General features: G+C 35.9%; 1 pseudogene; it reads right to left on the bottom strand.

Moving 5' to 3' along the window:
* Positions 1-722: 722 nt before the first annotated feature.
* LOC139868532 (xanthine dehydrogenase 2-like) lies at positions 723-11,373 on the bottom strand (annotated as a pseudogene).
* Between the last annotated feature and the right edge of the window lie 3,111 nt (positions 11,374-14,484).

Below are 14,484 nucleotides of genomic sequence, written 5' to 3'. Positions count from 1 at the left end.
AAAAAAGCTATGCTTTTAAAGGTGGATTTTGAGAAAGCTTTTGATTCTATTAGTTGGGATTACATCTTTTTGATGCTCAAATTTATGGGGTTCGGTGATAGATGGATTATGTGGATCAAGTCCTGCCTTTCTTCCTCATATGCTTCTGTACTTGTCAATGGTTCTCCCACTTCTGAGTTTCATATCGGGCGAGGTTTAAGACAAGGCGATCCCTTATCTCCTTTTCTTTTCATTATCGGCATGGAAGGCCTCCATGTGGCAATTCAAGATACAATTGATTCTAGTCTGTTTGCAGGTATTAATGTTGGATGTCGAGATAATAGTTATCTTCTTTCGCATTGTTTTTACGCTGATGATGCTCTCTTCGTTGGAGCTTGGAATGATACTAATGTTCGCAATCTTATTACAATTCTTGCTTGCTACTATACGGTTTCAGGCCTACGTATTAATATTCAAAAGTCTAACATTTTCGGGATTGGTGTCAGTCAAGATGAAGTTACTCGTGTTGCCACCCTCATTGGTTGCACTTGTGACTCTACCCCTTTCAAGTTTTTGGGCCTTACGGTAGGCGCTAATATGAATCGTATTGTTAATTGGTCTCCCATTATAGATAAGGTTGAAAAAAGACTTGCCTCTTGGAAATCAACTCTTCTTTCATATGGTGGTAGACTTACTCTTGTGAAGTCTGTTTTAGGCACTCTTGGCACATTCTTTTTTTCGCTCTATAAAGCCCCCAAAAGTGTCTTAAATCGCATTGAGTCAATTCGGGCGAATTTCTTTTGGGGTGGCAATGTGGACGATTTTAAGATGCATTGGGTCAAATGGGCCAATATCATGAAATCAAAGGAGAAGGGTGGTCTAGGTGTGGTTAGCATGGACTCTCTCAACAAGACTCTTATATATAAATGGAGATGGAGATATGTCCACAATAAAGCATGGACTCTCTCATCGTCCCTTCCATGTGCTTGCTTGAACTCTTTTACATACTCAAATTTACGAGTCCAATAAAGAAAAACCGATAAAAGAATCTCGTCACACCCCAAGTCGACTTTTCGATAACCCAAAAAGAATTTGTTGTCAGCCAACGTGTCTCTTACGTTTCCTTTGCAATCAAAGATTCTAAACTTTACACGTGACACCATCCAAAGCGGATTTAAGTCCGAAATCGGATTGGCAGTGCAAATATTCCCACCGATCGATGCAACATTTCTTATTTGAGTTCCCGCAAACCACTTTATTTGTTACACGCTGACGTTTCATAAACGGGTCGCTCATCGATCACTTTTTTTAGAAAAGTTTGCAGCTCCGATAACCTAACCCCGACACCTATCTGTATACCGTCATCGTTAACGGTAAAAACGTTAAGTTCAGGTGCACATGGGTAACGGCTATGAAAACCAGGTAGTGAATTTTCTTTAATCTGGTTTCGATTGCAATTAACTTCCGTGTTTCTGACAACAAATTTCGCATCGGGGTATCGTGATGTTAACTCCAAAACATGTTTTAACGACAACGGCCTGTGCCATTTGATCGCAACAAAACTGTTTAAGCTTAAATATGATTTCTTTGTTTGAGTACGTACTGCCCTCAATTTCGTTGTAAGAAACTGCCTTATAACCGTTATAACAAACATCGGCTTGCTTGACGGTTTCTTTGTTGGGCTCATAAGAACATGGTTTACCAGTTGAAGGACATATAAACTGATCACCATCTTTAGGTTCTTGTAATGAGACAGAACCATTAGTATATGTTGGTGCATAATCCCGAGTTCTATTATGTAATACGTTCTATTAGTTTTGCATTTCGTATTTCAGTCATGTTTGAACATCGTCATTAATACTTCGTATGTGAATTGCTTAGTATAATGTCGTGAAATGGTTCAGAGCAGTTGGTTGGCTGCTCAGACCATCGACCGATGGTAGGGACTATCGGTCGAGGGACTCTCACCATCGGCCGTAGGTCTCAGACCACCGGCCGATGGTCACTGAAGATATATATATATATACGGGTTTTGTGGTTTATTGTAAGGTTACACACCAAAAAACCCTTTAGCCGTCGTATAACTCTGTGTCTATCATCCCAGACCAATCCCCAACCGAATACAAGGCTCTAGGCATCGATTATATCAACTAGTTGTTGGTTAGATTGATCCCGATAGTTAATTAAGTATTCGACTCGCCCTAGTTATCGTTTCCGCCGTTAATCTAGGTTAATACGTTTGATCTAAGGTCCAAAGTTCGTCTACAAAGTGGTATCAATTTCCTTATCATGATATTTACGCTTTGTTCGTGTGATCATCTCTATCTAGAGTTAGGTCAATAAAGTCTACTAACACATTATCAATCATCCTGTATTACTTGTTTTATACAACTTACATGTCGGTTCAGTATTGCAATCACTTCCCCTCAAACATAATAAGCAACTCATTTTCAGGTTTTTCGATTTTTATGGATTTTCCATTTTTCAATTTTTATTTGTTTTTCGGTTTTTCTATTTTTTTTATGGCTTTTTGATTTTCTCTGTACAAACGCATAAATTTATCTAAAAACATAAACAAACATGCAGAAATATCAGCAAAGCTAAACTATCATGCAAATGAAATCATGGAAAGGTTTACAGCGGTTGAGGGTAGTCACCTACTTATCACTGAATATGTACTGAGAAATGGTTGTTCAGAAACTCAACAGACGGTTGAGGTCTCCCCTACTATGATTTATACTCGGTAGCAAAAGGATAATTTTGTGAGTCCCCAAGGTGAGCATACTTTGTCTAGGATGCATACTTGTTTCTATTTACCTTTATTACTTGGACCGAAATCCAACAACGTACATATCGGATACCCAAAGGGAGGTGTTTTATCTTGAAGGGTTGAGAAGTGCAGTCTTGTATCACAGACATAGAATGATGTGTATATTGCAATGTCATCGGGTTCTAGATTTCAATATCAGAAGATTGGTTTTTCGTGAAGTTACTACTAACGTCAAAGACAGTAGTGCATCATCATCATGTATAGTTGTATTTACTTATTTATTTTGTTTGTTTTATTTATGGAGAAAAGGCAACATCAAAAAAAAAAAAAAAAAAAAATTGCAAGTGATGGTTTGTTTATGTTTATTCATTTAAGGTTGTAAATAATTTGATGCGCCACCTAGCTGCAAGAGCATCATGGATCAAGAATTGAACAAAGCTTCAGAGATTCCTCGGTTTTCTATGTCTGCGACAACATATATTCCAATCGGAGACTTATTATGAACATTTTAGTTATCTACATCCGAGGGGGAGAATTTATCAGATCATCAGATATAGAGAACTTAAATCATTCAGTTCAACTTACATTTGGTGATATGTACTTCTTTTGTCTGTGGTCTGGGATTGTGCATATTGACCTGGATAGATAGAATATCTTCTGGAGGATATCTTAGCGTTCCATCACTTAAATATATGTATCACTACCATCCATCCAACATCATACATCATACGATTTCCGTTTAAGTATGGGGTTTATAGCGGCCGGTATGCGTCTTTTCAAAGTATGCAATAAATTTGAGATTCACAAGGTTATCTGAAACGAAAAGTGTAAGTTTAAGGTAGAAGCTCATGGCTGACAGGGTTGCTAGAAACATCGTGAGATGGTTCTGTTCAATCAAATTGAAAGTACATTGATGTGATAAGAGGACAGCGTCAACATGTTGTGCTCAATTGTTCTACCTGAAACATCGTGCGATCTCAAATGAGGACTGACTTCGTGATCAAAGTCTAACATTGAAAAGTGTTAAGGTAATTAATATAACGTGATCATCGAAGTCGGGGTGAGAGTTGATAAATGTATACTGATATATTTGAAAGTTGTTCTGTATATGCTTTATCAAATAAGTTAATGAACTGTGAAAAACATGTCAATGTAGTTCAGTTCTGATCCCCGAATCAAAAGATTTAATCAATTTGATATATCAACTCACAAAAAGATGTGCTATTCTACTTGAAGTGTGATTCATGATAAGCAGTTTTTCTTGTACTTATGTCGATAACATCATGCATTTGTTAATGGTAATGTTTAATGAAACTGATGTTAGAAGTTAATTCACTACAGATATAAAAGGTTAAATGTTACTGATTACGTCTGTTATAATATTGCTAATCATGACACACTGGGTCTTGTACAGTTATTTGCTTTGTGTATTTGCATGAGCATGCATATCTGAGATTGTTTGCATTTATAGATTAGTTGCATGAGCATTTTCGTTTATGGTTTAAGCCAAACAACTCAGTTCTCGGAAAGGTTTACTGTGAAAGGAATCCAATGTTTTTCATTAAATTTGAAAACAAGTTGTTTATAGCTTAAAGGAACAAAGCGTGTCTGACTTATACCGTGGAGATCAGTCCCAGGGGGAGTAAATGTGATAAAAGAAGTATGGTTAGGGTTAAGTTTTAAAGTTTTCTCAAAAGCCCAGACCAACGGCCGACTGTAACTACGTCCGGCCGATGGACAAAGACACTCGACCGAGTGTCAAGACCCTCGGGCCGAAGGATTAGACCATCGGCCGATGGTCACTGACAGGATATAAAAAGACCCAGAGTCGAACGGGTCAGTCACTTGGTGCAATTTGGAGTGATTTTACCCTAATTTTTCAAGCTAAGAGGAAAGGAGTTTTTGTCCGTGTGTTTTACTCACCTTTTTACTGTGATTCTAGCGCCACAAACGAGGTAATCTAACTCGATTTCATTTAGTTTAAGTCTTTGATTTTGTGTTCGAACTTAGATTTTTCAATCGATTGATTTTTGCTCGTTATCTGATCAAATTGTTGATATACATGTGTTAATCGGCCCCTTTAGCATCTATTGTGACCGTAATCCAAGCCAGAAACCTCAGATTGATCGAATTGGGGTTTTTAATCAAACAGATCTGATGAACTACCTCCGGCCGATGGTCTCTGACCATCGACCGATGGTGTATCACACTCGGCCGGATGACACTTCACTCGGCCGTAGGTCCTAAATTGATAGGTTTGTAGATGTGCTTTAGACCAACTGCCATAGGTCTAGACCATCGGACCGATGGTCCAGTCCATCGACCGATGGTCACTTGATTAAACCGATGGTAGATTTTTGTATTAAATTTAATTGATATTTTTTGGTCTCTGGTAATTTCTGCTGTGCTTATCTAATGCTAGTGCTTGTAGTCTGTATTAGGATGTCAGGTGGATCCTTTGTTGGGCAATGGATGTTTAACATTGACCGTAGGAGAATTCTAGCTAGTAGACGACCCATTTTAGTGGAACAAAAGGTCATTGCTACTCGACAGACCTATAGTCTTTGGGAACAAATTGGATGTCAAGCATTCTTAGACATTGGGGATTACTACTGTCCTGAATTACTGTGGGAATTTTATGCCAATGTTGCCTTAGAAGATGGTAAGAAGAAGTTTGTGCACTCAGGCCTATTTGACCATCAGTTTAAGTGGACTATGGAGGAATTTTCAAACCTATTGAATGTCCCGCACACTGGGGTTAAAATTTTGTATCCTAGCAAAGATATACGAAAGATTCCCAACAGATTCAGACTATCTGACATAGTTGCAAGGTTATGCAAGCCAGGGAAAGTAGTTAATGCAGGTAGGGTTGAAATTAGTGATGACGAGGTATCACAACAACATGAGATACACTTGAGAATCATCAAAAGGAATGTGACCTTTAGGAAAGAAGGAGATAATTTGTTGTCAGGTACTGAAGCTATGTTTTTGTATTGCCTGCTAGAAGGTATTCAAGTGAATATGGGCCATTTTCTCATTCATGTGATGAAAGATTTTCTTGAGATGGAAGAACCATTTCCATACGCAGCTTTACTATATACCTTGTTTGAGAAACTTGGTGTAATTCAACATGAGGAAAAGCTAGTGCCAGAGGATTCCATTATGGGATGAATGATTCTGAATTTATGTTTATGTGTTTGTTTATTTTCAGCTTGTTATGTAATTTGATAATGCTAGCTTGTTAGCATTAATACACTATTCTATGTCTGTATTAATTCTACTTCGGACATGTAATCGTGTAACTGAGATCCTGATCAATTAGTCTTTATAATGTAATATCTTCTGTGATGATCATTTTGTGATATTGTCTTTGTGATGATGATTTGAATTGTGTTTGCAGTTATTTTCATAATGTCAGGTGTTCAAGCTGATCCAGAAAACATTGCACATGAATCCGATACTGAGTCATCGGGAGGTCCATTTTCTATTGATCTTCCAGGATTGAAAGCTAACAGTGGCTCTAATCTCACTGCATGTCTAAATGAGAAAGGTCCTAATGCTGGTAAGTACAAGGGGGCAATTGAGTTTCTGAAACGTTCAAGAGTATTTGCAGCTATCTCTATGCCTTGTACAGCATATTACTCACATCAGAGAGAGTTCTGGGAACGTGCAAGAGTTGAGACTGTAGATGATAGGAAGGTAATTATAAGTACTGTTTGTGGTCAGGAAATTCAGATTTCTGAAGATACAATTCGAAACACTTTCTTGTTTGAGGACGAGGAGAATGTGACGAGCAAGTCATATCTGATTTATCCAAGGTTCCTACAAATTATGATCAACCAGCAAACTGTTAATTTGCCAAGATTGAGGAAAGATGCCATTGATTTGAAACACATGACAGATCTTACGTTCAACCGATTGAATCAGATGAAAAGTGCTAGTGATGGCAAGCTGGTGTGTCATCTTGCTCGAGAGGATTATCGGTGTCCATCAGGTAAGAAGTGGAGAAACGAAAACAGTTTATCTGATCGAGAGCCTGATTTTGAGGTAGCTAACAGTGATGAAGAAGTTGATCAACCTGTGAATACTCAAGCAGCAGGTGGTTCTGCTACAGAAGGTTTAGTTGATGAGATTGGTGATATTAATCCTGATGTTGGTGAAGAAACCACAAGGGGATCAAAAAGAAGAATGGTTGAAGATGAGAGTTCTCAGGTTTCAACTAAGCTAAAATTGAAAAGAAGGTTCAAGTTGGTTTATAAAGATGTTGGCAGATCTGCTGCTGGTGCTACCCTAGGAACACCGCCCGCTCAGACTCAAGGACAACAAACTTCACAACAACAACGTCCGTCAATGCAACAGTCACCACCCGTGGTTCAACAGGTTTCTCAAGAGACTGTTTCTACTCCAATTCCTAGTGCTCCATCACGTACAGGGGGAGAAGGAGGTGTTAGCTCATCTACTCTTCAGAATTTGAATGATTTATATGTTCAAGCGATGGCTGACAACCTGAGGTTGAGAAAGGAAATGGATGAGAAGGTTGAGAATTTGAAGGAAGAGAATTGTGTGAAGTCCGAGGACGTTACTCGGTTAAGTATGCAAGTTGAATTGCTTCAGAAGAAGGTTGGTGATCAGTCGTTGTTATTGACTGATGCAAAAAGAGAGGTTTCTCAAGCTAGGAAGTTGGCTGAATCTGCTCTAGCAAAGGTTACAGCTTGGGAAGAAAAGTTTTATTTGATTGAATTGCCCGAGGGAGAGACTGATAATCAAATGGTGGAGGCACCTGGTTCCTCCAAAGCTACAGCACTGTCAGTAATTCCTCTTAAAATTGATTATAGTTTTAGTGATTTCTTTTCTAAACAGGATGAGCTCAAGCATTCTGTTGTTTATGATGATTTAGAAGAGGGAGAGATCCTTCACAACTTCACTAGAGCTGAGCTGGACGAAATGGTGCGTCTAGAGCAAGAAGAAGCTAAAGCTGCTGACACACAGTCCGATGATCCTCCATCAGAGGATGATTCTTTTGGGCCTGAGATTTCTGAAGATCTTGATGATCGGGATGTTGATGATTTAGTTGAGGATGTTACTCATGAAGATTTTCCTACATATCAAAATGATGAGAATGAGGATCTTCCGGGTTTTGAGGAGTTGTTTAGAATTGATGATGAGATTTTGAATAGAATGTGTAAAGAGAAGGAAAGGACAGAGGTTTTGCCTGAAGGTTTCTTGCCGGTTAAGTATAATGATGAAGTTGTCGAGAAGTTAGAAGCTGATTGGCCTGATATATTGAGAATCAGGAAGTACTGTGAGAAACCGAAGCTTGAGCCAAAGTATTTGAAGATGATTAATTTGAGAAAGAGTGCGAAAGGAAGAATTCTTGCCTGGGCGTACATTGAAGAATTCAACATGTTTGCGATTAAGAGAGAGTTTGGTGTTGATTATATTAAACATGGTCACGAATTCAAATCACTGCCGTATTTTGAGCTAATGCAGATTGCCAGGTTAAGAGTGTTATATTGTGGATTTGGTGATCGATCTTCGTTGCTGGTGAAGAAGATCCGAATTACTTTTAATTCAAAGAATTGGGAAGGTTTTAGGCCACAATTTCCTAGGATTAGTTTCAAGGTTAATCCTAGAACTGGTGAATCTCGAAGGATTGTGAAGTATAAGCGAGCAAAGACTATGAAGAAGGTACCTTTAAGGAAGTTACCGCAGAATTGGAGTCAGAGATTCAGATGGTGGTTTTATGATGACCGTTCAGAAGAAGCTGTGATTGTTTTGGATAAGCTGAAAGAAGATGATATTGATTGCATTCGTGTGTTGGATCCGATTTGGTTAAGAAACTGTACCGAGGCTGATATTTTTACATTGTATTACAATCGTATGCTCTATCGTCGTGAGAACAGGGTACAGGCTGAACAGTATGTGAAAGTAGCTAAGCTGTGCTACTTGAACAGCATGGTAATCGATCCGTACGAATGAAGGAAATAATGACTGAAGATTTTTGAAATAGAACTAGGTCTTAGGGGGAGTTTGTTGGTGCATAATCCCGAGTTCTATTATGTAATACGTTCTATTAGTTTTGCATTTCGTATTTCAGTCATGTTTGAACATCGTCATTAATACTTCGTATGTGAATTGCTTAGTATAATGCCGTGAAATGGTTCAGAGCAGTTGGTTGGCTGCTCAGACCATCGACCGATGGTAGGGACTATCGGTCGAGGGACTCTCACCATCGGCCGTAGGTCTCAGACCACCGGCCGATGGTCACTGAAGATATATATATATATATATATATATATATATATATATATATATATATATATATATATATATATATATATATATATATACGGGTTTTGTGGTTTATTGTAAGGTTACACACCAAAAAACCCTTTAGCCGTCGTATAACTCTGTGTCTATCGTCCCAGACCAATCCCCAACCGAATACAAGGCTTTAGGCATCGATTATATCAACTAGTTGTTGGTTAGATTGATCCCGATAGTTAATTAAGTATTCGACTCGCCCTAGTTATCGTTTCCGCCGTTAATCTAGGTTAATACGTTTGATCTAAGGTCCAAAGTTCGTCTACAGTATATAATAAATCATTAGTTTTAGCAAAGACACGAAACGCATCGAGAATTGGTCGATAACCAGTACATCGACACAAATTTCCAGCTAAACTTTCTTCCATCTGTTCTTCTTCAGTAGGTGGAGTTTTGCTAGACCGTAATAATGCGTACATCGACATGATAAATCCCGGTGTACAAAATCCACATTGGGACCCATGACGACTTGCTAATGATTCCTGCATATACTTACAAAGATTATATATTAAATAGACAAAATTTTGTATCAAACAACACAGCTGAAAGATACAAAATATAGAAATACATAGATAAGGGTTGAATACTTCTATGTTGCATCAAAGTCAACAGGATTCTCAGCATTAATAGTATCAAAATCAACTTTTTTAAGAAAAGTAACACGTTGATATCGTTAATTAGCGTTTTATAATGAAGAGTGGAATATGATTTGTGAGAAGTCATTGTTATGTTTTGTAAAACAAATAGTTTATCTGGATACTTGTCTGATTTGGAGAGAATGGGAAAGCATATAGACCCATTTATCATAAGTAGTTATTATTATTTTTTTTTTTATTTATTTTTTTTTTTTTGCCAGATTTAAATATAATACGAAGTTTGTGTTTAACTCTAGGTTAAGGATTTATTTGTATGAGTTATCTGAAATTTAAAGATTTTAAAGAGTTTGAATTAGGGTTTGTGTGTTAATTAGTTACGCTGGAATTTTAGTAGTACTTGAATTGTCACCCCCTTTATAATCTCCTCCTGCAGTACATGTACATATATGATAATGGTCTAATTATTCACATATTAATTATTAATTTACCATAACATACCTCAAAGAATCCCCCAGTTTTCACAAGCATCATTAATCCATCTACATGGTAGCATCTCCCTGTACCATTCAGTTTCTCACATTAAATATAAATTAAATGGATTAATGATGACTTTTAATAATGGTATTTCTAACTTGTTCACTCTTGTTTTGTTGATGTTATTAAATATGTATAAAATGATTTTCGTGCTATGGATTTGTTATCAGGTGCGAGAATGCTAATTCGACTCTTGATTGCGATATTATCGAGACAAGTAGTTTAAAAGGCTACCAACAACATATCACTGGCAGCTAGAAGGGTATCATCAAACTTAAGGCATAACTTAACCAAGTAGAGATATTGGTGCTATCTAATAGCCAGTTTATATATAGCATGTGTTTTGATAAAAATACCAGGTTGATGACTGCCTTAGCCTTACGGTCGTATTCATTTCTCATGACAGATTTGTAAAGCAATGTTTCTTGGTCTTGGTAGTTGCTAGCAAAATCGATAGGTCCTTTACAAGTCTTAAAAAGCAAACACCATAACATAATAGTAATGTTTAGATATTTATGTGTTGAGCCGACCAACTTGTTTCAACCTGAGCTACAGATTACCCATTTGAGCCCTGCTTTGACCCGTTATGAAACATGAAGAAACTTACAGAATCACAATCACGATCACTATCAAGGAAGATATCATGAACATTAATGAAATTGAAGGATGTTTCTCCCTTCGTCCACAATGTTGATCTTGATCTGCTATAAAAAGTTGCCTTCTTGGGTGAAATTGTGGATGCAAGTGCTTCCCTATTGGCAACAAATGTGAGCTTAAGGTTTCTAGAGTTAGAGTATGATATACACTAATTGTACGTAGTTTTTTTTTTTTTTTTTTTTTTTCGGCGAAAATAACGAAAACTTTTATAAAAACATAAGACGTTTTCAAAAAGAAAACTAACTCAACAAGAAATACAAGGGATGAGGCTCGTACCTAGAAATCGGCTAACAAAACGAACTATCTAAACTGAGCCTCACCTAAACTAAATGCTTCGAAACCAAACTTAAAATAAACGAATACGACTAATTACCAATACAAAAGAAAGTTGTGACCCATGAAACCGAACATATATAGAACTCAAATGTCCTTAATGAACACGCCAAACCTTTCCATTTCCGCACCTCGAACAATTATACGTAGTTGATGAGCAATAGCTTTTAATGTTAGCATGACGTCATAAGTTATTTATTTTTAAATAGTTTAAGGTATAAAGTGCAATCATTTTCTGTCACAACACATGAGCCATTTCTCGTTCATTATAATCCACAAATAAAGGCTCACTAAAACACAAATACACAATAAGCTACGGTGAATTTTTTTCAATCCACAAATAAAGGCTCACTAAAACACAAATACACAATAAGCTACGGTGAATTTTTTTCATTCGATGTTTTAAAAACTTCAAGCTAAAAGAGAAAGCAAAAAGTAAGTGATTCTTTAATTTGATTTGTTTTATTTGCTATCCTACAATACAAAAGATACAAGTTGAAAATAATCAAAAATATATATGGGATAAATTATCAGACTCCGTTCATACATCCTTTACCCTTGAATCCACCCAAGGTGCCTTCCGCACATCGCGTTGCGTGGGTAGCGGAGTGCAAGTGATTCCCTATTGGCAACAAATGCGAGCTTAAGGTTTCTAGAGTTAGAGTATGATATACACTAATTGTACGTAGTTTTTTTTTTTTTTTTTCCGGCGAAAATAACGAAAACTTTTATAAAAACATAAGACGTTTTCAAAAAGAAAACGAACTCAACAAGAAATACAAGGGATGAGGCTCGTACCTAGAAATCGGCTAACAAAACGAACTATCTAAACTGAGCCTCACCTAAACTAAATGCTTCGAAACCAAACTTAAAATAAACGAATACGACTAATTACCAATACAAAAGAAAGTTGTGACCCATGAAACCGAACATATATAGAACTCAAATGTCCTTAATGAACACGCCAAACCTTTCCATTTCCGCACCTCGAACAATTGTACGTAGTTGATGAGCAATAGCTTTTAATGTTAGCATGACGTCATAAGTTATTTATTTTTAAATAGTTTAAGGTATAAAGTGCAATCATTTTCTGTCACAACACATGAGCCATTTCTCGTTCATTATAATCCACAAATAAAGGCTCACTAAAACACAAATACACAATAAGCTACGGTGAATTTTTTTCAATCCACAAATAAAGGCTCACTAAAACACAAATACACAATAAGCTACGGTGAATTTTTTTCATTCGATGTTTTAAAAACTTCAAGCTAAAAGAGAAAGCAAAAAGTAAGTGATTCTTTAATTTGATTTGTTTTATTTGCTATCCTACAATACAAAAGATACAAGTTGAAAATAATCAAAAATATATATGGGATAAATTATCAGACTCCGTTCATACATCCTTTACCCTTGAATCCACCCAAGGTGCCTTCCGCACATCGCGTTGCGTGGGTAGCGGAGGAGGGAGCTAGAAGGGGGGGGGGGGGGGGGGGGGGTTTACCGCCCATTCCCTCGGATAGTAGACTTGTTATCAACTTATCATAGCCTTAGGTTGCGTTTGGTTATATGTCTAGATATAGAACAAGCATAAGATAATTAGACTATACTGTATTTGTATTTATTGATATAATTTTAATATCTACTAATAACAACCAAAAAGTTGGTCGTTTCATTCCCAACCATTTGTGTTTTGGCCAATGAAGGCTTTTGTCATATACCCAATAATTTAGGGGTAAAATTTGTAAGTTTTTTGGGTAAATGCTATAATTTAAGGGACTAAAATTTACCTCTACACTTTTTTATAATAATAACTAAATAAACTCACCCAATATTTTTTTTAGGGATTTATCTTTTTTCCCGTCGCGAGTTAGGTTTCTCCGTCACCATCGTTCAACTCGAAATAATTTTACGAAAAAAAACAACTAATTATTTTCAAAACGGAGCTTTTTTTATTTTGGATAAATTATACTTCGTATGTGTATATATATAATTTTATCAAATGGATGACTATAGTAAGTGGTAAGTTCATGAGTTTGTAAGGGAAAATACTTGGGTTCGAGTCCTCCTAATATTTTCTTTCTTTTTACGTAGTCATTTTGTACATAAATATCGTCTGATACTAAAAACGGGTATCAAACAACGTATATCTAAATGAAACCGCAGCAACGCGCGGTTCAAACTTTCTCTAGTTTTAAAGATTGCTAGGTAATTTTGACATTCAAATTTAATAATATTAAACTTCCTCTTGCTCGAATCCAAGTAATATTTCTCATATATAGTCAACAAGTTATAGGGTTAGTCGCGCGTTGCGGCAACGGACCCCCTACTTTTTTTTTATTTAATATAATCCATCAGTTTTGCATTATACACAACTTATATTTTAAATTAAATACTTAAACGTTAATAATCCTAAAAAATCAAATAGAAAATATGTTTCAAATCAATAATTTAAATATTCTTGTTATTTAATAGTAAAGTATGAGAGTAAAAAAAAATGCAAAGAAAAAAAAGTAAAATAAAATAGTTTAAATAAAATATTAAAAAAAAGTAGACAGAAAAGAATAAAAGAAGGCATATAAAAAAGAATTTAAAAATAAAAGAATGGGAGTAGGATGATTGAGTTAAAAAAAAATAAAATAAAAAATAAAAAAAAGGGATGTACTATGAAAACTCGAAAGAATGTATCAATGAGTAAAAAGAGTAAAAAAGAGAAAAATGAGAGGGGTTAGCTTGAAAACTTTATAAAAAGAGAATTCCAATAGGGAAGGATTAGCTGGGACTCAAACCCAGAACCGCTCGATCAACATCACATGCTTCAAACCACTGTTCCATTCTTACATTTGTTATACTGTTGCAATATTAAATATTTAAAGTTTAAAACTGATGTGCGTAGAGGTGTATACGAAATAGCTTATATTTTACTACGAAATACTATTAAAAACAATATAATTTTACACAAGTTATTTATTTATTTATAGAGTGGATATACCTAAACCTTGCTACAACACTTATAGGCAGTGTACCTAATCGTACAGTAGTGTAGTTTTTAGTAAGTCCGGTTCGTTCCACAGGGAGCTAGCCAAGTTTAACGCTATATTTTTAAAAACTATATTTGTATATAAATATATTTGGTTATAAGTAGTATTATTATTATAAAAGAGGTTTTTACCGTTTAATTACCGGTTTGTCGATTTTAAAACTTTAGTTGCAGTTAATACCTAATGTAAAATATTAAAAATAAAACTTAATTTAAAGAGTAAAGTAAATAACAATAATTTAAGTGCGATA

The sequence above is a fragment of the Rutidosis leptorrhynchoides genome, chromosome 9 (genome assembly GCF_046630445.1).
Source record: "Rutidosis leptorrhynchoides isolate AG116_Rl617_1_P2 chromosome 9, CSIRO_AGI_Rlap_v1, whole genome shotgun sequence".
In the NCBI taxonomy this organism is placed as follows: Eukaryota; Viridiplantae; Streptophyta; class Magnoliopsida; order Asterales; family Asteraceae; genus Rutidosis; species Rutidosis leptorrhynchoides.
The sequence above is the reverse complement of the archived record's forward strand: the minus strand, read 5'-3'. Positions and strand labels throughout refer to the sequence as shown.